At 48.6% G+C, this 21,843-nt stretch overlaps 1 pseudogene; it reads left to right on the forward strand.

Moving 5' to 3' along the window:
- Positions 1–1,345: 1,345 nt before the first annotated feature.
- On the forward strand, positions 1,346–20,335 carry LOC139604722 (keratin, type II cytoskeletal 74-like; annotated as a pseudogene).
- Positions 20,336–21,843: the final 1,508 nt, after the last annotated feature.

Here is a 21,843-nt window from a genome sequence, read left to right on the forward strand (position 1 = left end):
GGGTCCATGTCTGGAGGTGGAGGACAAGGAAGCTCTGGCAGGGGACCATCCACGTCTGGAGGTGGTCACAGCTCTGGTGGATATGGATCAGGCTCTGGCAGCTGCAGCCCCCATAGTGGGGGAATGAGCTCTGGAAGCTGGAGTGGCTCTGGCAGGAGAGGCTCCATGTCTGGAGGCGGAGGAAGTTCAGGTCATGGTGGATCCAGCTATGGCAGTGGTGGGTGCATTGGTGGGGGAGAAGGAGGCTCAGGGTATGGAGGAGGAAGCTCTGTTAGGAGAGGCTCCATGTCTGGTGGTGGGGAAGGAGGAGGAAGCTCAGGCTATGGTGGATCCAGTTATGGCAGTGGCGGCTGCACTGGTGGAGGAGAAGGGGGTTCAGGGTACGGAGGAGGGTCAGGCAGGAGAGGCTCCATATCTGGAGGTGGTCACAGCTCTGGTGGATATGGATCAGGCTCTGGCAGCTGCAGCCCCCACAGTGGGGGAATGAGCTCTGGAGGTTGGAGCAGTTCTGGCAGGAGAGGCTCCATGTCTGGAGAAGGAGGAAGCTCAAGTCATGGAGGATCCAGTTATGGCAGCGGTGGGTGCATTGGTGGAGGAGAAGGGGGCTCAGGGTATGGAGGAAGCTCAGGATATGGAGGCTCTGGCAGGAGAGGCTCCATGTCTGGAGGTGGTCACAGCTCTGGTGGGTTGGGATCGGGCTCTGGCAGTGGCAGCTGCAGCCCCCACAGTGGGGGAATGAGCTCTGGAGGTTGGAGCAGTTCTGGCAGGAGAGGCTCCATGTCTGGAGAAGGAGGAAGCTCAGGTCATGGAGGATCCAGTTATGGCAGTGGTGGGTGCATTGGTGGAGGAGAAGGGGGTTCAGGCTATGGAGGGAGCTCAGGCAGGAGAGGCTCCATGTCTGGAGGTGGTCACAGCTCTGGTGGATATGGATCAGGCTCTGGCAGCTGCAGCCCCCACAGTGGGGGAATGAGCTCTGGAGGTTGGAGCAGTTCTGGCAGGAGAGGCTCCATGTCTGGAGAAGGAGGAAGCTCAAGTCATGGAGGATCCAGTTATGGCAGTGGTGGGTGCATTAGTGGAGGAGAAGGGGGTTCAGGCTATGGAGGGAGCTCAGGATATGGAGGTGGCTCTGGCAGGGGAAGCTCCATGTCTGGAGGTGGTCACAGCTCTGGTGGATATGGATCAGGCTCTGGCAGCTACAGCCCCCACAGTGGGGGAATGAGCTCTGGAAGCTGGAGTGGCTCTGGCAGGAGAGGCTCCATGTCTGGAGGTGGTCACAGCTCTGGTGGGTTGGGATCGGGCTCTGGCAGCAGTGGGAGCAGTTCTGGAGGAGGAATTAGCTCTGGGTATGGAGGAAGCTCAGGCAGTGGAGGATCAAGCTCTGGGTGCATTGGTGGAGGAGAAGGAGGCTCAGGGTATGGAGGTAGCTCAGGCAGGAGAGGCTCCATGTCTGGAGGCGGAGGAAGTTCAGGTCATGGTGGATCCAGCTATGGCAGTGGTGGGTGCATTGGTGGGGGAGAAGGAGGCTCAGGGTATGGAGGAGGAAGCTCTGTTAGGAGAGGCTCCATGTCTGGTGGTGGGGAAGGAGGAGGAAGCTCAGGCTATGGTGGATCCAGTTATGGCAGTGGCGGCTGCACTGGTGGAGGAGAAGGGGGTTCAGGGTACGGAGGGAGCTCAGGGTATGGAGGAAGCTCAGGCAGGAGAGGCTCCATGTCTGGAGGTGGTCACCGCTCTGGTGGATATGGATCAGGCTCTGGCAGCTGCAGCCCCCACAGTGGGGGAATGAGCTCTGGAGGTTGGAGCAGTTCTGGCAGGAGAGGCTCCATGTCTGGAGAAGGAGGAAGCTCAAGTCATGGAGGATCCAGTTATGGCAGTGGTGGGTGCATTGGTGGAGGAGAAGGGGGTTCAGGCTATGGAGGGAGCTCAGGATATGGAGGCTCTGGCAGGAGAGGCTCCATGTCTGGAGGTGGTCACAGCTCTGGTGGGTTGGGATCGGGCTCTGGCAGTGGCAGCTGCAGCCCTCACAGTGGGGGAATGAGCTCTGGAGGTTGGAGCAGTTCTGGCAGGAGAGGCTCCATGTCTGGAGGTGGTCACAGCTCTGGTGGGTTGGGATCAGGCTCTGGCAGCGGTGGGAACAGTTCTGGAGGAGGAATTAGCTCTGGGTATGGAGGAAGCTCAGGCAGTGGAGGATCAAGCTCTGGGTGCATTGGTGGAGGAGAAGGGGGCTCAGGGTACGGAGGAGGGTCAGGCAGGAGAGGCTCCATGTCTGGAGGTGGTCACAGCTCTGGTGGATATGGATCAGGCTCTGGCAGCTGCAGCCCCCATAGTGGGGGAATGAGCTCTGGAAGCTGGAGTGGCTCTGGCAGGAGAGGCTCCATGTCTGGAGGCGGAGGAAGTTCAGGTCATGGTGGATCCAGCTATGGCAGTGGTGGGTCCATCTGTGGGGGTGAAGGAGGCTCAGGGTATGGAGGAGGAAGCTCTGTTAGGAGAGGCTCCATGTCTGGTGGTGGGGAAGGAGGAGGAAGCTCAGGCTATGGTGGATCCAGTTATGGCAGTGGCGGCTGCACTGGTGGAGGAGAAGGGGGTTCAGGGTACGGAGGAGGGTCAGGATATGGGGGAGTATCTGGGTTTGGTGGAGTTTCAGGGTATGGAGGAGGAAGCTCAGGCAGGAGAGCATCAATCTCTGGAGGTGGAAGCTCCTCTGGAGTTTGGGGATCGAGCTCTGCTGGCACTTGCAGCCCTGGCAGTGGGGGGGAAGGAGGTTGGGATTGCTCTGGAGGGGACAGTTATTATGGGGGAGGGACCTGTGAATATGGGACACCCAGCTGCAGAGATAAGACTGAGGAATGCCTGTCAGGAGCAGAGTGGTCTTCTCCAAGCCCAGGTTACTGGTCTGGCTATGGAAGCAGCTCAGGTTCCCCTGGAGATGCTGCCCACAAGTAAAACTTGGATGGAAAATCTCACCAGTGGAACAGGATGAAGTTGTCCCCCCTCATTGTCGGGGGCAATGGGACTTTCCTGCTGTCACCACTGGTCTGGACGTGCTGTGCATCATCCTGAGCTTTCCCTGCACAACCATCCCTGGACTTTCTAGGGATCCCACTCCTCTGCTGGATGCTGATATTGTGATGGTGTCCCTTCCTTGGGCTTTCTCAGGGCTTTTAATCTCAGGCTGTGTGGAACTTTTATCTTTGGCAACTAAAAGCTTGAAACCCTGTCTGATGTGTTTGTTTTGGTCTTGGGGAGGGCAGGACTCTGATGTCTCTGATGAGACATTTGATAGAACTTTCTATATAAATAAACTAATGGAAATCTGATCCAACCACAGAAAAAAGCTTCTGGAAAAAGTTAAAAAGTGGAAGAAAGTGGCTGGAAAAGAATGACAAATGCAGATTGTCTGCTGTAAAAATAGGGTTTAGGGCCAAGTCCTTTGTGTCTGGTCTGGCCAGTCAGCCAGGACTCATGGCTACACCTCAGATCCATCATTCCCTCCAGGAGTCACTCATTAAATAACTTGGGGGCAGATCCTCTGCATAGCTTTTTTTGTCACTGCAGCTACAGATGAAGAAAGGAGCAGAAAGTCTGGGAATAACAAAGTCTCATCTCACTTTTGGTTCAGTTTTCCCCTGTAGTCCCTGTCCCAGTCTCTCTGCAAGCCTCTCAAGTCCCTGGGCCTTACCCGGGTCGGCAGAGAGTGGGGGGGGTGGCCCCACCACGGCCGACTGCGGGGAGACACTCTCTGTGCCCCGAGGGTGCTGAGGGCACTCAGGCTGGCTGCCTTCGCTGCAGCAGAGACGACCGAGACGTCGGTGGAAGAGGAAAGGGGCCGTCTCCCAGCAGGGGGTATTCCAAGGTTTTATTAAGGAGTCCCGAGGGAGCTCCTATACCTCAGGGGGTTCCTCCTGCCGAGAGCACTGGGGGATGTTCGAAGCTTACATTTAAAGGGGGGAGGAAACTAACATAGATAAAATCCTACTGACCAATAGGTATCTCTGGGGGATGGGTGCTGGGGGGACAGACATACAAAACAGCGTATGGGGCAGGACTTGGGGGGTTGACCCTTGGCCCCTGACTAATCACTCGACAACTTGGACCGAAACTTCTAGGTAGGGGGCTGGGATGTCGAGGTGACTGACAGAGAGCCAGGGTGGGGGTTTTGGAGATCTTATCCCAGGAAAGGGATAACACAAGTAGAGGGAAGAGGAGGGGGGGGGGTACAGTCTGGGATAAACCATTTGGGAAAAACATGGGGATACAAAACCAACTACTTCAAAGTATTACAAAATATAAGAACGCACTACAACAAGTCCCGAGTTAAAGTGAGATGGGGTGTACCTGAGGAAACATTTCTTGGCCAGATCTGATTTTGGGGCTGTCCTGTGCAGGGTCTTGATGATTGTTGTGTGCCACTTCCAAGACAGGATATGTGATCTTATTCAGTGGTGGTTTTTATAACAGGAAGCAAGATATTCCCTAAATTTCTCCCAGAACCTCCTTAAAGTCCAATCAAAAGTTCTGACAAAGCACAGAGCAGCTGATCTTATGTCAAAAGTTTGTTCAAGAAGCTCAATTTAATAATGTCACCCTTGTTTAGCAACACTCCACTAAGACTACTGGAGTGTCCCAATCCCATTGGGAATACATCATGTCCTTTCCCCATCTGGAGGGAAGGAGGATCCTCTCTTTTGGAGAGAATTCCAACTGTGAAGAGTCCTGGGAGGGGCAGGAGGGTGATGAGGAGAGACCCAGATTTCTGGGAAATACTGTGGAGACCCTTTTGCAAAGGGCTGCAGAGCCACAGAAACAACCACAGCATGCAATGGAATTATGGAACTATTTTGATAGGAAGTGATCTTTAATGGTCATTTTCCTTCACTGGGGGCTCCAAGAGAGCTGGAGAGGGACTTGGAAAGAAGTGATGGGACAAGGGGTGGGTTAGAGGACAGAAGAGGGGAGGGTTAGGTGGGACATTGGGAAGAAGATCTTCCCTGTGAGGGTGGTGAGGCCCTGGAATGGATTTACCGAAGGATTCCCCATCCTTGGAAGTGTCCAGAGCCAGGTTGGATGGGGCTTGGAGCAGCCTGGGATAGTGGAAGATGTCCTTGCCCATGGCAGGGAATGGAACACGATGAGCTTTAAGGTCCCTCCCATCCCAATTGTCTTGATTTACAAGACAAGTGTCTGCAAGGGAAGGCAGAAAAGCCTCCCTTGGAATGGAGAATGTAAACCCCCTCCCTCTGAATTATTATAATTTTGAAATTAGGGGGCTCTCAGGCAAAGATAAGAGAATAGGAATAACAATTCTTTAAAAATGTGGGTGTTAGAATGGTAGGTGCTGCTGCCTATCCCCTGTCCCCAGCAAGCCTCTCCTATCAAAAAGCAAGCTGAGTGAACATTCAGGCAATGCAGTCAAACCTCCATTCAACACTCACTGCAGCTGGCTCAGTGATAGAGGCAAGAAAGGCTCTTTTGCAAGGTTTTATTCCAGCAGGGCAACACAGCCGCTGAAGGACAAACCCGGGAAAGGAGGATGAACCACGTGGAGCAGTCATCTTATAAAGAGGAAGGGGTAGGGGGCAGAGCTAAGGGCTGGTCAGAGGGGACTGGCCTCCAGGGGAAGGGAGGTGGCCACCAGGGACGCCAAGCCAGTGACAAAGGAGGGAGAAACCAGAGGAAGTTGCCACACCAACTCCATGGGGGAGTCTGTTTTTCCCTTTGGGAGGGCTAACTATGGTAAATAGTTAATGTTTCCAGGGCTGAGTGCTTGGGGATTGACCAAAAGGAGAGAGTTCATGAGATGCTACAGTTCTTTATTATACGGGTGTGTATAATAAAGCAAACAAATGAAAACCACTCCGGCACCAACACCAAACAGAACCCAAACCCAGTCCCAGCCTTTGGGCTGTGGCACTGTCCTGTCATGACATTCTGATGCTTGTATCCCCACTCCTGTGTTCTGTTTATGCTGGATATCATGTTCTGTGCCTTCCAGACTGGCTCTGAAGAGCGAATGTTTTGTTTTGGTTTTGCTATCAGCCGCTCCCCCATGGCTGGTGGGACACACAGACAGGGCAGTGCATGGTGCTGCTTTTGCTTTTTGCTTTGCTTTTCGCTTTGCTCTTGCTTCTGCTTTGCTCCTGCTTTGCTCTTGCTTTTTGCTTCTGCTCATTAGTTAGTTTAGCTAAGCAGTCCAAATTTTCCCTGGACTGTTTCTCCTTTCCCTTTTTTGGACCCACTCAAACCTGCTCCGGACTGGGACCTGGGAAACACCGAGAGTTTGCACCTTGTGGCCTGCAGCAGCTACCCCCAGTGTCAGAGGGACTGAGAACAGAGCGACCACCCCCAAGAGAGACTTTCTGAATTTGTAATCTTTTTCAGAATGGTGAAAGAGTGGTGTCATCCGGTATTGTTAATTTTGTGTGTTGGGGTTGTTTTGCCTGTTAAATAAACAGGTTCTTTCCACTTCTCTCTGAGGAATCTTTCCTGACCTGGTTGCGGGGAGGGGCTGTGTGGGTTTGCTTTTTGGAGGGGCCCCTTTGGAGGTTTTCTCCCAAATTTGCCCTAAACCAGGACAGGCACTTTCCGTTTGGTGCAGTTCTGGGCACAGCCAGCAGGGGTGCTGCTGGCTCCCGGTGGGCGGGGCAGGTGCAGTGATCCCTCCATGGCTGCAGGGGGCGCTGTGGGGCGGCGCGGGGAGCACGCGGCAATGGCGGCTGGGCCTAGACGGAGGCTTTGATCCACAAACCCCGGGGCAGCCGATCCCTGTGCCCCAGCAGGACTCAGGAGCAGCAGGATGCAACGGCAGGGATGAGCAGAAATCCCAGTGCAGTGGATGAGATGTATCAAAACTCCACAACAATAGCTGTAACCTCTGGGATGCCCTGGCAAGGCAGGGGCATACAGGGCCTGTTGTGAATGCAGGGCCACTGATGTTATGAGTAGAAAAGTTGTCAATTTTTTAAAGGTTGCAGAGTTCACAAGTTAAACCAATTGCTGCCAAGTTGGAGTTGTAACTATTTGTTGTTAATAATTTCATGTTGTAATCCCCTGTTGTTAATAGTTTTCCTTTAATTACCTGTTCTTGATGATTAGAAATCCCCCTTTGTCGAGTATCACCCTGCTGCTTCCTGGACGATGGCACTCGGGACTGTGAGGAGGAGGTGACATCAGGGTTGGCATGCAAATGAGGAAACCCCTCACCAAATCTAGCAGGAAAAACCCCTAAAAACAACGAGCCACCACAGAATTAAGAGATCAGAGTGATGTTTAGACATGAGGAACGTGTTCGCTAAGACCCTTTTTACCCCTCACCCTAACCTAAAAAGATGTCGGCTGGAAAGAGGACCTCGAATGTCAAACTGAAAAACCGAGGAATCTCCTGGTGCTCTCGTGAGGATGGAACCCCCAGCTCTGCCTGCATACCAGCGGACACAGCTGCACTCTTCCTCTCCCTCCATGCCACTCCTGGGAGCGGCAGGGTTGTGAGCCCGACCCGTTGGTTCTCCCCACCCGAGCTGATTTTTAATAAAGGCATTAAAAAGGAGAAAGATCTCCTGCCCTTTTCAACTGACGAAGGAAGGAATGAGGAGGAGGACTCCATCTTATCAGAAGGCTAATTTATTACTTTATTGTAATATTACTATTTATATTAAAGAATACTATACTAAAGAATACAGAAAAAATACTTACTGAATGCTAAAAAGATAATAATGAAAACTTGTGACTCTTTCCAGAGTCTTGACACAGCTTGGCTCTGATTGGCCAATGAGTCAAAATAACTCACACTGGCATCCAATCAAGCAATCACCTTGGATAAACAATTTCCAAACACATTCCATATGAGCACAGTACAGGAGAAGCAAATGAGATAAGAATTGGTTTTCTTTTCTCTGAGGCCTCTTGCAGCCTTTCAGCTTACCAAGAGAAAAAGCCCTGGGCGAAGGAATCGTGTTCAGAGAATGTGAATGCCACAGGGGCGAGCAGCAGGAGAAGGGTTCCCCGCTGGGTTATGGTGGTGGCAGTGAACTCCCTTCCTCAAGCTGCAGGTCCAACCATCCTCCCACGAAGACCAGCAGCGAGAGAGTGGCTGCCCCAAACCTGTCTTTTTTTACCTGCCCCCATTCTCATGGTATCTCTGCTCCCTTCGCCCCAGACAAACTCCCAAAAACCAGGGGAGTTCCTTCTCCCCGTCTCAAGAGCCCAGCCATCGGTGCTTCTTAGCAGCTTAATGGGAAGAAATTCCACAGGTGGTAAGGAAAGAACAAGAAAAAACCCAACCCCCAACACCAATGCATTCCATGATTCCATGTGGAGCCACAAAGGGCTAAACCAAGCTCGCAGCAAAGTCTGGAGGCACTTTGGAATCTGCATGAGGGAGCCCCCAGATGTTGTAGTTCAAAACTGGGTCTCACCTGGCTCTCACCTGGCCTCACTTTCATGGCTCTCAAGAGGCTTCATGATCCAGGTAAAACCTCAGGATCTAAATGAAAGGCCACTCTGCATCATCACAATTCTGTTTTTAATCCAAGGGATTAGGCTTTAATTCAGGCAAAACTTCATCTTTTAGGATAAAAAATGGACTAATTCCACACAGTCTGGATGGTTATAGGGCTTTAGTTTTATGGATAAATTAATTGTGCAGCTAGGGTGTTTCTCATCTCTAATCAGAAGAAATAAAAATTCATAACTAATAAAACTATCGGATTATTATTAAAAAGGATTGATGATACAAGTATATAATTAATTTAAAATTATCTGATTAATAATACAATATTATATTGACAATGAAAATGAGTATTGAAAAAATTTTATTGATAATAAAGATGTATGATAATAAAAATATTGAATATAATATAATATAATATAATATAATATAATATAATATAATATATAATAAAAGTATTGAATGTAAAAATAATGGACTAATATAATTATCCTATCAATAATATAATTATCTGATTAATAATGTAAATATTAGATTATGGATTAAATATTTGATTAATATTAGACTAATAATAAATGCATCAGATTAATAATTAGAATATTGGATTGCCAACAAAAAAAATCTGCTTAGTAAAAAAAAATTGGAATTATGATGGAAATATCTGATTAATAGTAAAAATATTTTATTAATAATAAAAATATGAGTGCTGTGATCAGGCCTGAGTGTTTTTTACTGATCCCTTTTTTAGTGTGAAAGGACAAAAAGGAAGAAAATGGGTAAGAAATGAGCACTTCTGGAGGAATTGCAGCATCCTATTCATGCCTTTGCCTTGGAGGGGATGAGTCACCTGCTGGGGATCAGACACAGCCTCTGCTCCAGGTGCCGCCAGACTTTTGAGGTTCCGAGGAGAACTGAGAGCAGCAGCTGGGAACCCCCGAGGGGGTTCTGTGCTGTTTACACGCTGGGAGTGTCCCAGGTACTGCAGGGGAGGCTTGGGAGGGAATATCCAAGCCTGTTCTGCTCATCAGCGGAGCCATCAAGGGCTGCCTAGTTTCTGGAGACGTGTTCCAGCACCTCCTTCCATATCCAATTATACCTGTTGGAGTCAGAGGGCAAAATCTCATCTGGCGTTTGAGTTGCCTAAAAATACCATATTTTTTAATATTTATGGTGGTTCCTTTCCTCCGTGAGCTTTTCCTCCTGCTGGTTCTGCAAAGAAAGCGTCTGGCCCACTTTAGGACTTTGGACCACACGGATTTAAGACCAACACCAAATTTTAGGTCTTTGGACCACATGAATTTAATAATAAGACCAAATTTCTGGGGTTTAGACACAAGTTTAAATTCAAGATCAAGTTTTAGGTCTTGGGACCACAAAAACTTAAGACCAACACCAACATTCAGGTCTTTGGACCACACAAGTTTGAGATCAAGGTCAAATTTAAGGTGTTTGGACCACAAAAATTTAAGACCAAGGCTAAATCCCAGGGGTTTGGACCACAGAGATCTAAGGCCAAGCACAAATTCCAGGTTTTCAGACCAGACAAATTTAAGACCAACACCAGCATTTAGGTCTATGGACCACAGAAATTTAAGACGAAGGCTGAGATTCAGTTCTTTGGACCATTCAGATTTGAGCAGCGGTGATCAACCAGATTATTTTCTTTCCAGTGCCAAAGCGTACTCAAATGTGTGGAAAGCATCAAAAAATGTGTGGAAGGCATCAAAAAAAGATGCAACGTTGATGTTTTCAACTGCTGGCTCCTCATTAGCTCATCCCGAAGTTCATAGAACAGCAGAATATATCCTGAGCTGGGTGGGACCCACAAGGATCATCCAAGTCCAGCCTCTGTTTCAAATGCCAATTTGAGATCATCCGTGAAAATGTCACGAGATTTACTCCATAAGGCTGCAGACATCTCGAGTTTTGGCGTTCAGGGGCTGAGCTGAAGCCATGAGAAGAAAAGGGGGCCCTGGCTGATGTCTTGGTGTGTGTTTTCCATCACCACGGAGCTGTCAATGCTGAGAGAAGGAGTTTGCTGACACCCTGTGCCCAGGCAGAGCAGGAGCCTCTGGGAGTGCTGGTGGATGAGCAGGATCTCGGGAATGGGGGGAGGACAGGGAGAAGGGAGGCGTTGGAGGAAGGTCAGTTCTCTTTGGAGCTGGTGGTGACTCTGTCTCGTTGCTGGTTTTATGCCAGAGGCTCACACGTGTTGTACAGAACATCCCAGGCTGAGTCAGCCTCAGAGCATGAGTCCATGGGCAATGTCAGCTTCCATGGATTGAGGACCTCGTTGTCCAAGTGCTGTCCTAAATATTATCCCCCACTGCTGTAACAGCCTCTTGCTTGTGGCGTCCTGGGAGGTTCCTGACTGTTTCCAGGGAACTGGCTCATCCCATGGAATCACAGAACTGTGGAATATCCTGAGCTGGAAGGGACCCACAAGGACCTTTGAGTCCAACTCCTGGCCCTGCACCAACATCCCAAAAGTCCCACTAATTACAAAATCCCACCTCCTGAGAGCATTGTCCAAATGTTCCTGAAGCTCTGGCAGCCTCTGGGCCATGTCCATTCCCTGGGGCGCCTGGGCAGTGTTCTACCATTCCCTGGGGAAGAACCTTTTCCTGATATCCAACCTAAAGCTCCCCTGGCACAGCTCCAGCCATTCCCTGGGTCCTGTTCCTGGTCCCCAGAGCAGAGATTGGAGCTGTCCCTCGGGATGAAGCTGCAGCCCCCAGTGAGTCTCCCCCCAGACTCCTCCAGCCAGACAAATCAACCCTCAGCTGCTCCTTGTGTGGCCTCTCCAGACCCTTCCCCATCCTCACAGCACTCTGGGTGCTCCAGGATTCTCCAGGATACTCCTGGCACCCGCAGGGACCCGAGCAGGGGCCCAAATGCACGAGATACCACCATCTAGTGGGAGGAAAAGGTTGTGCTGTGCTAAAATGGAGCTGGTCTTTGCCCCAGTTCTCCCAGTCTGACTGGTGAAGTTTTTTACATCTTTGCTGTGCAGATGTGACCAGAACAAGACGTTCCCTCCTGATTTACTTTGGCAAAAAGCCGTGAAATTAGTCATGGCTGTATTGTAGCACCATCAAAATTGTGGGGCTCATTGCTGGGCCTCTTTCCAAAATTCCTGGTGATTAGAAGAGCACCGGTGAGCTGTGATTACCCTGGTACACAGGCCACATCCAACCCTCCCTGTCATGGGAGGGAGCTGCAGAAAGGTGACTGCTCTGGCACAGATACACCGAGTTCCACCAGTTGGGTGGGAGAAGTGGATAAGGCCTGGTGTGCCTCAAATCTGGGGACCTTCGGCTGTCAAATGAGGCATAAATATTTTGTCTCCTACAGCAATTTGTGTGGGATGGGGTAGAACTGGGAGAGGGAGGCAGAGTTGATGTTGTGGCCCTGTAAGCTACAGCCCAAGGGTGGCATCAGGTGGCCCCAGGTACCTTTTGGGGACTCGGGGTCATTAGGGGTCAAGTGGGCTGGGAGCCAGAAGAGAGGGTGATCCAATGGATGAATCTTTTGTGACATCCAGGGCTGTGAAAACTCAAATTCAAAAGTTTGGCTTAGAAAAGTAGAAGAAAACTCAATTAAACCATCCACGACCTCTTGCAATTTATTCTTGGAGGACAGCCTGGACCCAGCCATGAACCTGTTGGCTCTGGCCACAGGAAGGAAATAAAGACTCTATGTGAACTCTTTCTTTGTTTGAAAAGCTCCACATTTTCAAGGCAGGTGCTGTGAGAACCCTGCTCAGGGCCCTTGGGGTACCTCAGGAGTACCAGGAGGGGGATTCAGCAGAGCCCAAGGAGAGACAAGCTGGAAGCACAAAATGAAGCTGAATCAGAGCAGCTCCAGGCCAAAAGTCCTCCCCTGGGCTCCAATCCTGCTCTTCCAGCAGGGAATGCCATGGACGCTGCCTCTGTTTAAATTAAACATCCAGACTTCAATTGCTGCCCTGTGTGGGTGTAATTGATAGCGCTGTCAAGAACCCCTAATTAAGCTGCTTGTCTTTCCAGCTGCCTCAGCCTATCAATTATCTCCCTTGCTGGGCTGAGGGCAAAGTGTTCCAGAACAGAACATTTGCAAATAATGAGGTACAGGGAAACCTTCGGCATCAGCTGCTCTCGGAAACAGAATTCCAGCAAGGTTCCTGGTAACCAGATTGGTTTTTCATCAGCTTTCTTGTGAAAACCTCTTTGACAAGCCCAGGAACTAAAAAAATAATTAAAAAATTTTAAAATTCCTGAAAAACCAAGGCGAGAAATTAGCAGGGGAAATATTATCCCATTTCTTGGTGATTTGAAATGTTTAAAAGTTTAATGGCCACAAAAACACTGACCAAGGTTTGAGCCTATTGAAAAAGTTCAGGATTGAACTGGTGAAGTAGCAGAGGAAAGTGATTTCTTCTTGGTGATCTGAAATGAAACCTTCACCACTTTGTGTTTTGAAAGAGACTTTGGCAGGAAGGCACGAGCAGAAAGATGGAATCTTGGCTCCACCTCTCGGGCTCTCAGCAACTCTGTGAAACTTCTCAGCCTTTTCTTCTCCACTTGTCAAGACACTCCAATAAATCCCTTTTTATTTGCCTTGAGCTATCCCGAGGGTTTTAATTACAAGCTCCCATATAAAGGAGAGTGACAAGGAGTAGCAGATGGATTAATTAGGAATTTTGCAGGATACAGGTTGCTTTAACCTGTATCCTGCAAAATAACGCACCACAACCAGCTTAACACTGCTCTCAATTAAATAATTAACCAGCATCCAAATAACAGACTTGGGATAGAGCCTCCTAGTTTCAAAGCTTTTTATTGTCTTCTCCATGTGAGTCTTGTTCTCCAGCTGTTCTACACAATCAAAGCCAAAGACTTAACAAGAATCACAGAATCATGGATTGGGTTGGAAGGGAACTTAAAACTTGTCGAGTTCCACCCCTGCCATGGGCAGGGACATCTTTTTACTTCCAGGGTGCTCCAAGCCCCATCCAATTTGGCCTTGGGTACTGCCAGGGAGGGGGCAGCCACAGCTACTCTGGGAAATCCATTCCAGGGCCTCCCCATCCTCACAGGGAGGAATTCCTTCCCAATATCCCACCTATCCCTGCCCCCTGGCAGTGAGAAGCCATTCCCTGTGTCCTGTCCCTCCATCCCTTGTCTCCAGTCCCTCTTCAGCTCTCCTGTAGCCCCTTTAGGCACTGGAAGGGGCTCTAGGGCCTCCCTGGGGCCTTCTGTTCCCCAGGCTAACACCCTCAGCTCTCCTACCTTATCTTCATGGCAGAGGAAACTGTCCTTGGAAGAAAGAAACACTCTCCAGGCCATTTCCTAGCTTGTATTCACTGTAAGGAAGGAGAACAAACTAACTCAATAAAAGAATCCGAGCTGACTGCATTTACACCTAGAGAAATTCCACTGGATTTCTCAAATGTTCACTTGTATTGTATATTGAAACTTCCTAATTTCTACCAGGTACTGCAAACCCCAGGAAAACCCCAAATTATTCCTTTTCATCAAGCAAGCTCCACTCCTGATATGTGTGTAAAGGAGGAGCACAGACATGTCCGGGCAAAGGGATCCTTCTGGGTTGTGTCCTCTCCTCCATGGTGAGGACATCCTTCCAGCATGAGCCAGCAGCTGTCAGCTGGGTGAGCTTCCCATGGGAGAATATTCTTTTCACCATCCTCTGCTTCTAGTGGGTTGACCCTTGGCTGAAGCAGCACTTCTTCCTCCTGGCATTCTTTGGGAGAGGCTATGGAACCTGGAGCCACGGCCAGAGACTCCAAAACAAAAAGGGATGGAAATGGGTTTGTTCTGGGCTCTGGGGAGGTCAGGGGTGCTGGGGCACCTGTGGGTTGGTGTGCAAATGTGGAGGTGCTCACCTCGTGCAGGTCAACAGGGACCTCCTGCAGCCTCTGGATGTGAAGGCCAACCCTGAAATCCAGTGGATCTGAAAGCAGGAGAGGGAGCAGCTGAAGGGCCTCCACAGCCAATTTGCCTCTGATTGACAAAGTGAGAGTTGAGAGAAGACTTTGGCATTCCAGACTTTGGTATCTCTTCCTCTCCACTGCAGTTCACGAGTCTTGAGCTGGTTTTGGTATGTATGACCCCAGTGCCATGACCACAGGTAGAGAATGTTATGTTTTTTTTAATCTGATTTATACTTTAAAATACTTTGATGAACTGCATGTGGTTTTATTATTAATAGTGGGAGGGGGCTGTTCCTCCAAAGTGTCCAGCGGGGCTTTGGCACTGTTGGCTTCTTCCATGGTCTCCTGTTCATGAATGAGGGTTTCCACTTTCAGCCCATTGATGCAGATTTATTTAAAACTTTGGGTTTTGTTAGCTACCACAAAGGCTGTGCTGTCCAGGGCTTCCTTGGAGAAGGGATGAGCAGCAGGCTCCCCTTGCTCTAGGATTCATGGAATCACGGAACTACTGAATATGCTAAGCTGGAAGGCTCAACCCATGAGGATCATTGAGTCCAGCTCCTGGCCCCATGCACCACACCCCAACAATCCCACCATATATGGCTTGGGTTGAGATGGACCCCAAGGATCATCCAGTTCCAATCCCTTTCCATGGCAGGGACACCTCCCACTTGATTGTAGGTTTAGGAAAGTCACATTGACCCTCTTTTTCCTCTCATCCTCCTCAATGAGCCTGGCGATTCTGACCCAGAAGAGCAGATTCCTTGTGTCCCCCCCCCCTCTACTCCTGTGGTCCCAGTAGGAGTCATCCCAACACGCCTACCTGAACAGGTGGCTTTGCTCTCTGAGTGCAGGGGAAACTTCCAGAGCATCAGAACAGGGCATTGGCTGCCTAATGGGATGTCCTGTGGAAGCAGCTGCTGCCAGCCCAGAGGGACATCAAGGCTGTCTTGGGCAGCATTGCCTGCTGCTGGTGGCCGTGGCTGGACTCACTGCAGTGGGAATAGGACCAGGTGCAGCCCAAGCTGAGCCACTCTGAGGAGTTCGTGCAGGAGTTCAGGTGCCAGTGAGTGAGGAGAAACTACCCTTGGGGCAGGAGATCCAACAGCTGCACTAAGGGGACTCTTGGCTTGGGCTGCACAAATAGACTTCCAAAAAACTGAGATAGCAAAAGCTGTGATTCAAAGGGCTAAGACTCAAACAGCTGAAATCCAAAAGGGTGATGTGCAAAAATCTGGGATCCAAAAGGCTGAGATCCAAAAGATGACACCCAAAAACCTGAGATCCAAAAACCTGACACCTGAAATGGTGAGATACAAGAGCCTGATCCAAAAGTTTGAGATCAAAAGGTTGAGATCCAAAAGGATGAGATCCAAAGCACTCTGTCCCCTCAATATCCACTCAAAAGAGTGTGGTCATTCCATTCTTGGAATGACCCCTTCACTGGTCTTCTCTCTTCCCCACCAGATAGGAGCAGGAAGTGCACAGATGCGCTACTGCTGAGAGCGACTGGGTGTTGCTGGAGAAGGTAAGGAATTGGGATCAATGGAAGGTTTGGGTGCAGAGATCCAAGGGGTTTCCTCTGATCCACTCCTTGCAAGGCAAGGGGCAGGTCTAGAGAATCTTAGAAGTCCTTGGACAGGTGTGGGGTGTGGAAAAACATGTCACCGAGAGAATACTTCATTCTAAACTGGTGGTTTTTTGCTACTCATGCTTGAATGATGATGGTTTTTCAGCAAGAACTCTTCAATGCTGGATATTGGGATTCTTGGGAACCCCTTAGCTGTTGCTGGTCAGGAGATAACTGAGTTTCTCAAACAAAATTTCTTACTCCAAAAATATAATGGAATTACCTTAGATCCTTGTGTAGGCATAATTTTGACTCCTAAATGTCTGGAAACTCTTTCAGGATGTGGAGTGTGTCTGTCTGACCAAGGCAGAGCTGGAAGCAAAGGTGGAAACCCTAAAACTGGAGATGGAGTTCCTGAAATGTATTTCTGCTCAGGTAGGGACGCTCCTGTCCCAGCTGTTCCTCATGGCAGCTCTTCCTCCCATCCACTCATTGTCTATATGAATTTAGGCCAGATTAACCAATCAGGCTCTTTTTGGGAATCCCAGTCAGGAAGATTTTGAGATCTGAAAAAAATAAACCAAACCCAGTTTCAACTCCTGGGCTGTGTCTCAGGTCAGATTCTACATGGTGGCGTTAATTCCACTGGGGTGTGAGATAAGAAATCCCGGGACAGGGATGCTCTGGTGACCTAGGGCTGCCTGGCACAGCTTCTAGGAAAAGTGAGCTGGAGAGAAGTCCCTGTGATGCCTCTGTCACCATGAAAATGGACAACAGCTGAGCCCTGGATAGGGGGTCATCCTCAGGAGCATGGAGCACTGGCATGAGGGTATAGCTTGGAAAAGCAAATCCCAGTTGGAAGCATTGTACTGAAACAGGGTAGGTCTGGTGACAGCTTCTTAACATTCTTACTGTCAGAAATAACAGTGCAAAAGTGGTGGGATTTGGTTCCTGTCTTCAATAAATGATTTCTGGATCTAATTTCCCCTTCTGATAAACTCTGTGAGTCTCAAAGCTGGGAGAACACCCCTGGAAGAGAGGTGATGGCATGTGCTGGGAATGGGGAGTTGTAGGAGAATTGACTATTTTCTGCTAGCACTCTCAGGATCCACAAATCTTATTCTCTAAACTGAGTTTAATTCACTCTGGAAAGAGACTCAAGGCTCCTATGTAAGCCACAAGTATCAACTCCCAGCTCTCTCCTTCCTTACTAACAGTTCCAAGAGCTTGAGGAGGAAAAGCGGAGGCACTTCAAGAAGCTGAAGTCCCACCAGCGAGAGATGAAAGAGCTGAGCTTTGTGATCTAGAGGAGGCAGTGTGACCTGGAAAATGTGAAGGATCAGGTGGGAAGGGTGGGATTTAACATCTGGATCCTCTGTGTCACATTGCAAGTTGTGTTTTCTACACCTTTGTGGCATCTATAAAAAAATGGGGATAAATTTCTTAGTAGGGCCTGTGGCAATAGGACAAGGGGTGATCGTTTTAAACTGGAGAAGGGTGGATTTAGATTAGACTTGAGGAAGAAATTCTTCCCTGTGAGGGTGATGAGGTCTTGGAATGGATATGCCAGAGCAGCTGTGGCTGCCCCACCCCTGGAAGTGTCCAAGGCCAGGTAGGATGGGGCTTGGAGCAACCTGGGATAGTGGGAGGTGTCCCTGCCCATGGCAGGGGTGGGACTGGATGAGCTTTACTGCCCTTTCCCACCCAAACAATTCCATGATCCCACAATTACTTTCATCTTTATCAAAGTGAGTTGCCTCACACTGGCTCCATTGGTCTAAGGAAGCTCTTCCCAGAGCTAAGCAGGGAAGAAGGATTATCTCCCAGCCTATTTTCTACTGGATCCTTTTGATTATTGCAAAGAGCTAAGTGCACCAAATTAGATCATGGGATTAGCTACAGCTCTCAGAAAATTGCTGAAATTGCTTCAACAGGAATTCTGGATTCTGACATGGATTCAAAGCACTCAGCAAATGGGTAGAATTATGACTCACCAGTAATTCAGCACCTGTAGAAACTGGTATAATTTCCAGACCATCTAATTCATTATATAGTTTATAACGGGAAGCAATGGGAAACCTTAATTATTAGTTCCAGTTAGGGCAGAGTACTGGTATCCTCCAAACTAAACTCAAACCTGTCTGGCAGTACAGGGAAATGTTCAGACTTCCTGGAGTATTTTATAATTGATTATTGATTTTGGAAACATTTTGCTTATCTAAAAAAAAGCCCTGATACCCCCTCAGTTTGAGACTCTCAAAATAAGCAGGATTTTTTCTTTTAAAGTTGGGAATGATGAGAAAGAAGACACAAAAAGGCAGGATGTCTCGTCCCCCCAGAAGGTGTCATTTTTGCAAACATCACCTGGTGACATTGAGCAGCACAGGGGTTATGCTCTCAGAGATGCCTGGGGGAGGCTCAGTGAGCTGCAAGATGAGCTCCAGAAGGCCAAGGATGAGCTGGCATGGATGCTGCAGGATTCCCAGGAGCTGTGGAATGCCAAGATGGCCCTGGATATTGAGATTACAACCTACAAGACTCTGCTGGAGGGTGAAGAGGCAGGTGGGTTCCACCACAGCCGTGTGTGGGCAGTGCTCAGTCCTGGGGCTCCTCCTCCAAAGCCCCAGGAAGGTGAAAAGTGCTAGAAATGCTCATTGCATCATGGATAACCTTGTGACTTCCTTCTCCTCTGGGATCTGCCTTGGGAACCCTGTTGGAGAATGTGAGTAAGATAAAGGTTTTCAAATTTCCTTACAAAATTAAATCATCTCACTGTGGCTTGGAGGGGGAGGAAAAGAAGGAGGAGGAGGAGAACGAAGTCTGTGTCCTCCCCATGAGTGATTCCTGTTGTGTTTTCTTTCAACAGTGATTTCCATCACCTCTGGGACTGACCTGGGATGTCGGCCTGGACAGCCCAGAAGATTCCAGTCCTCCTGCAGTGCTGCATCCCCACCCCACAACATTTGTGCCCCTCATGGAGGATTCACCTCCAGAAGTGTGGCTGGCTCCAAAGTGAGGAAATTTATCCCTGGTGCTCCTGGCTGCATCCCCAGGAGAGAGGAATTTAGGGCTAGAGCTGGGGGCTCAGCCTTTCCAGACAATGGGGAACTTGGGAGGTGTGGGAAGAGCTGCAGGGCTGCCAAGAGCATGGGTAGCTCTGCTTAACCGTGAGGGATGTGTGGACCAGGAGTGAGGATTTCAACTGGACCTCCTTGTCCCAGGAACAGCCAGATCTGAACTTCAGCTGTGAGGGTGGTGACAAGCAGGATTTAAGGGCTAAAGCAGAAGAATCAAAGTCCTGCTCCACTTTTAGTGCTAAAAGTAACCTCAACTCCACCTCAACACAAGGGAGAGGCAGACTGGGTGTGAGAACAGTGGAGCATCAGGAAACCACATCAGAAAATCTCCTCCACTGGGATCACATCAAAAAGGGACACTCGGAACATTAAAATCCCCCAAATCCTTTTGATTTCCAGTCTTTCTTTAAAGGGTTGTTGGTTGTGTGATTTTGAGTGATAGGAGCACTTATCACTCAATTCCTGTTTCCCTTTTATTTTTCCTCATTAAAACTTTGCTATCTCTGTGCCAAACAGTGTGATTTAATCCAGAATCTTTTCCCTAAGGTGTTCTGGGAAGTGTTTCTGGAAAAGGAGCTCATCAAAGTCTCTCCAATGTAGCTTTAGGAGACTTAGTGGAGTTTTGTGGTGGGACACGCAGAGTCACGGAGAGGAAGGAAGGATTTTAGTGATGTCCTGGGAATGATTGGTCATGCATGTGCAGGCAGGGAAGCCATAAAGAAAATCTTAATTCAGAATTCCACCTGCTGGAGTCAACAAAGATTAATTACTCCACCGGTGCTCCTTGGACACACATAAATTACACCACTCTCATTTCTCCTGGGTGGCTTTAAACCTTTTACTCCTTTTCCAGTAAAATTAATGGAGAGCCAACATGTTACTGTTTGCTTTTAGGTGTTTACCAAAAGTACACAAATGGCCATTCCTTAATTGCACAAGACATATCTAATGATTAGAAGTCTTAATTAAACAGAGGAGGCAGAGCAGTCTGGAGAGGGCCATGGAATCATGGAACGGTTTGGGATGGGAGGAACCTTAAAGCCCACCCAGTTCCACACCCTGCCATGGGAAGGGACAACTGTCACTGGACCAGGTGGCTCCAAGCCCCTTTCAGCCTGGCCTTGGAGACTTCCAGGGCTGCAGCAATGGGGATCCAATAATGTAGATCCAGTCTTTGGTTGGTGTAAATTTAAGGTCTTTTAAGATGATTTGCACCAAATTTGACTCCTACCTGGATTCAAATGGGTGTTCTAAAATTCAGAATGAAATCATGTCAGCCTCTGTGTTTTTATGTCGTGTCTGTTGCAGACATGTGATGACAAAACACATTTTTTCATAGCTCTTCAAAATCTGCTGGAAGAGGTTATTATGGGGGGAAAAGCCTTGTAATGTGCTTGGTTGGTTTTTCAACATTGTTTTCGAGGTCCTATGAATATGATCCAGGTTTTCAAAAAGATCAAATGGGGATCTTTTTGTTTCATTGTACAGTTGAGCAGATTAAAAAAGAAACTAGAAATGAGTAACATAAATCAACATAAAATCAATAATAAAAAAAAGTATTAAAATGTTCTGTGATTAGACTGATGAAAGAGCACAACAAAGAAATGAACCTGAGGTTGGGCAGATACATTTTACCGAAGGCAAAATTGAGAATAAAGGTCTTTCCTCACCAAAATTATCAGGATTCAGAACTGCAAGAGGTTCCTCTCCCCCCACACTCTCATGTGATAAGAAGTTATTTCCCAATCAAATATGAGAAGCACAGAATACATCAGGCTTAATCATTAATGAAGGAAACCACAAGAAAGATTTGACAAGAAAAGAGCAATCAAACAGGTATAAATATTCATTAGGAGGGCTCTGATTGCCAAAGGTTTCCCACTAGAAACAGACCATCCTCTCACTTTTTATACAAGAGGAGAATAAATCAGTGCAATGACATGGAATTAGGGTTATTTCTTTGCCTCCAAACTCCCTTATCACAATTTCAAGATGTGATAAGCTAACTTGGCTAGTGTTGAACTTAAACCTGGCCTCTCTGAACATCAGACATTCTGCAGCACCTCCCAAAGCTGCACCAATCCAATCCAATCCAATCCAATCCAATCCAATCCAATCCAATCCAATCCTATCCTTTATTTGGGCATTGGACTTTTGGCATAGGAAGAGCTTTTCTCCTGGCTGAGTATGCTTGCCACTTTCCACAAGCAGTTCCTTCCTAGGATGGCTCAGGGAATCTCTCCAACTGGAAAACCCCTTCAGCTGGAAGGGATCAGCAATCTTGTGGATTTACAGGGACATTTCTGTAACCTTTTAACAACTGAGGTACTTTTCTCACCTTTTCTAACACTTTTGCTTTGCCAGGCAGTGGGACACCATCCTGACCCAGGGTTCCCATACATCCCACAATCATTTCCACTGCAGGAGAAAGAAAACAACTGCAGGAAGATCACAATAGGAGGAAGATCAAACCAAGCTTTTGCTTTGTTGGAAACCTGAACTCTGATGCCTCCAATCACAGGATCGGGCGACGTGGCACCACGAGACGAGTGGATCCAGGAGCGTGGGATGCTGGGGCTCTCATTAGGACTTCAAAGGTGCTGAAGAAATTTAGTGCCCAAAGGGTGGGACTCATTTCACCTCCCTCAACCTCCCCAAGCAGGCGCTGGGGCCGGTGTCTGGTTGTCTAGACGGCCTCTGGTCTCCAGGAAGAACAGAGGGAAGGAGCTGCAGAGGTGGATTCCTCCCACCTGCTTCCACTGCCTATTTTGGGAGGTGATGAATCACTGTCTGGAGATGCCAGATCTCTTTCCATGAGCCAGAG

This window comes from Agelaius tricolor, unplaced genomic scaffold (genome assembly GCF_023055355.1).
Source record: "Agelaius tricolor isolate 1412-34295 unplaced genomic scaffold, bAgeTri1.0.p SCAF_55, whole genome shotgun sequence".
NCBI lineage: Eukaryota > Metazoa > Chordata > Aves > Passeriformes > Icteridae > Agelaius > Agelaius tricolor.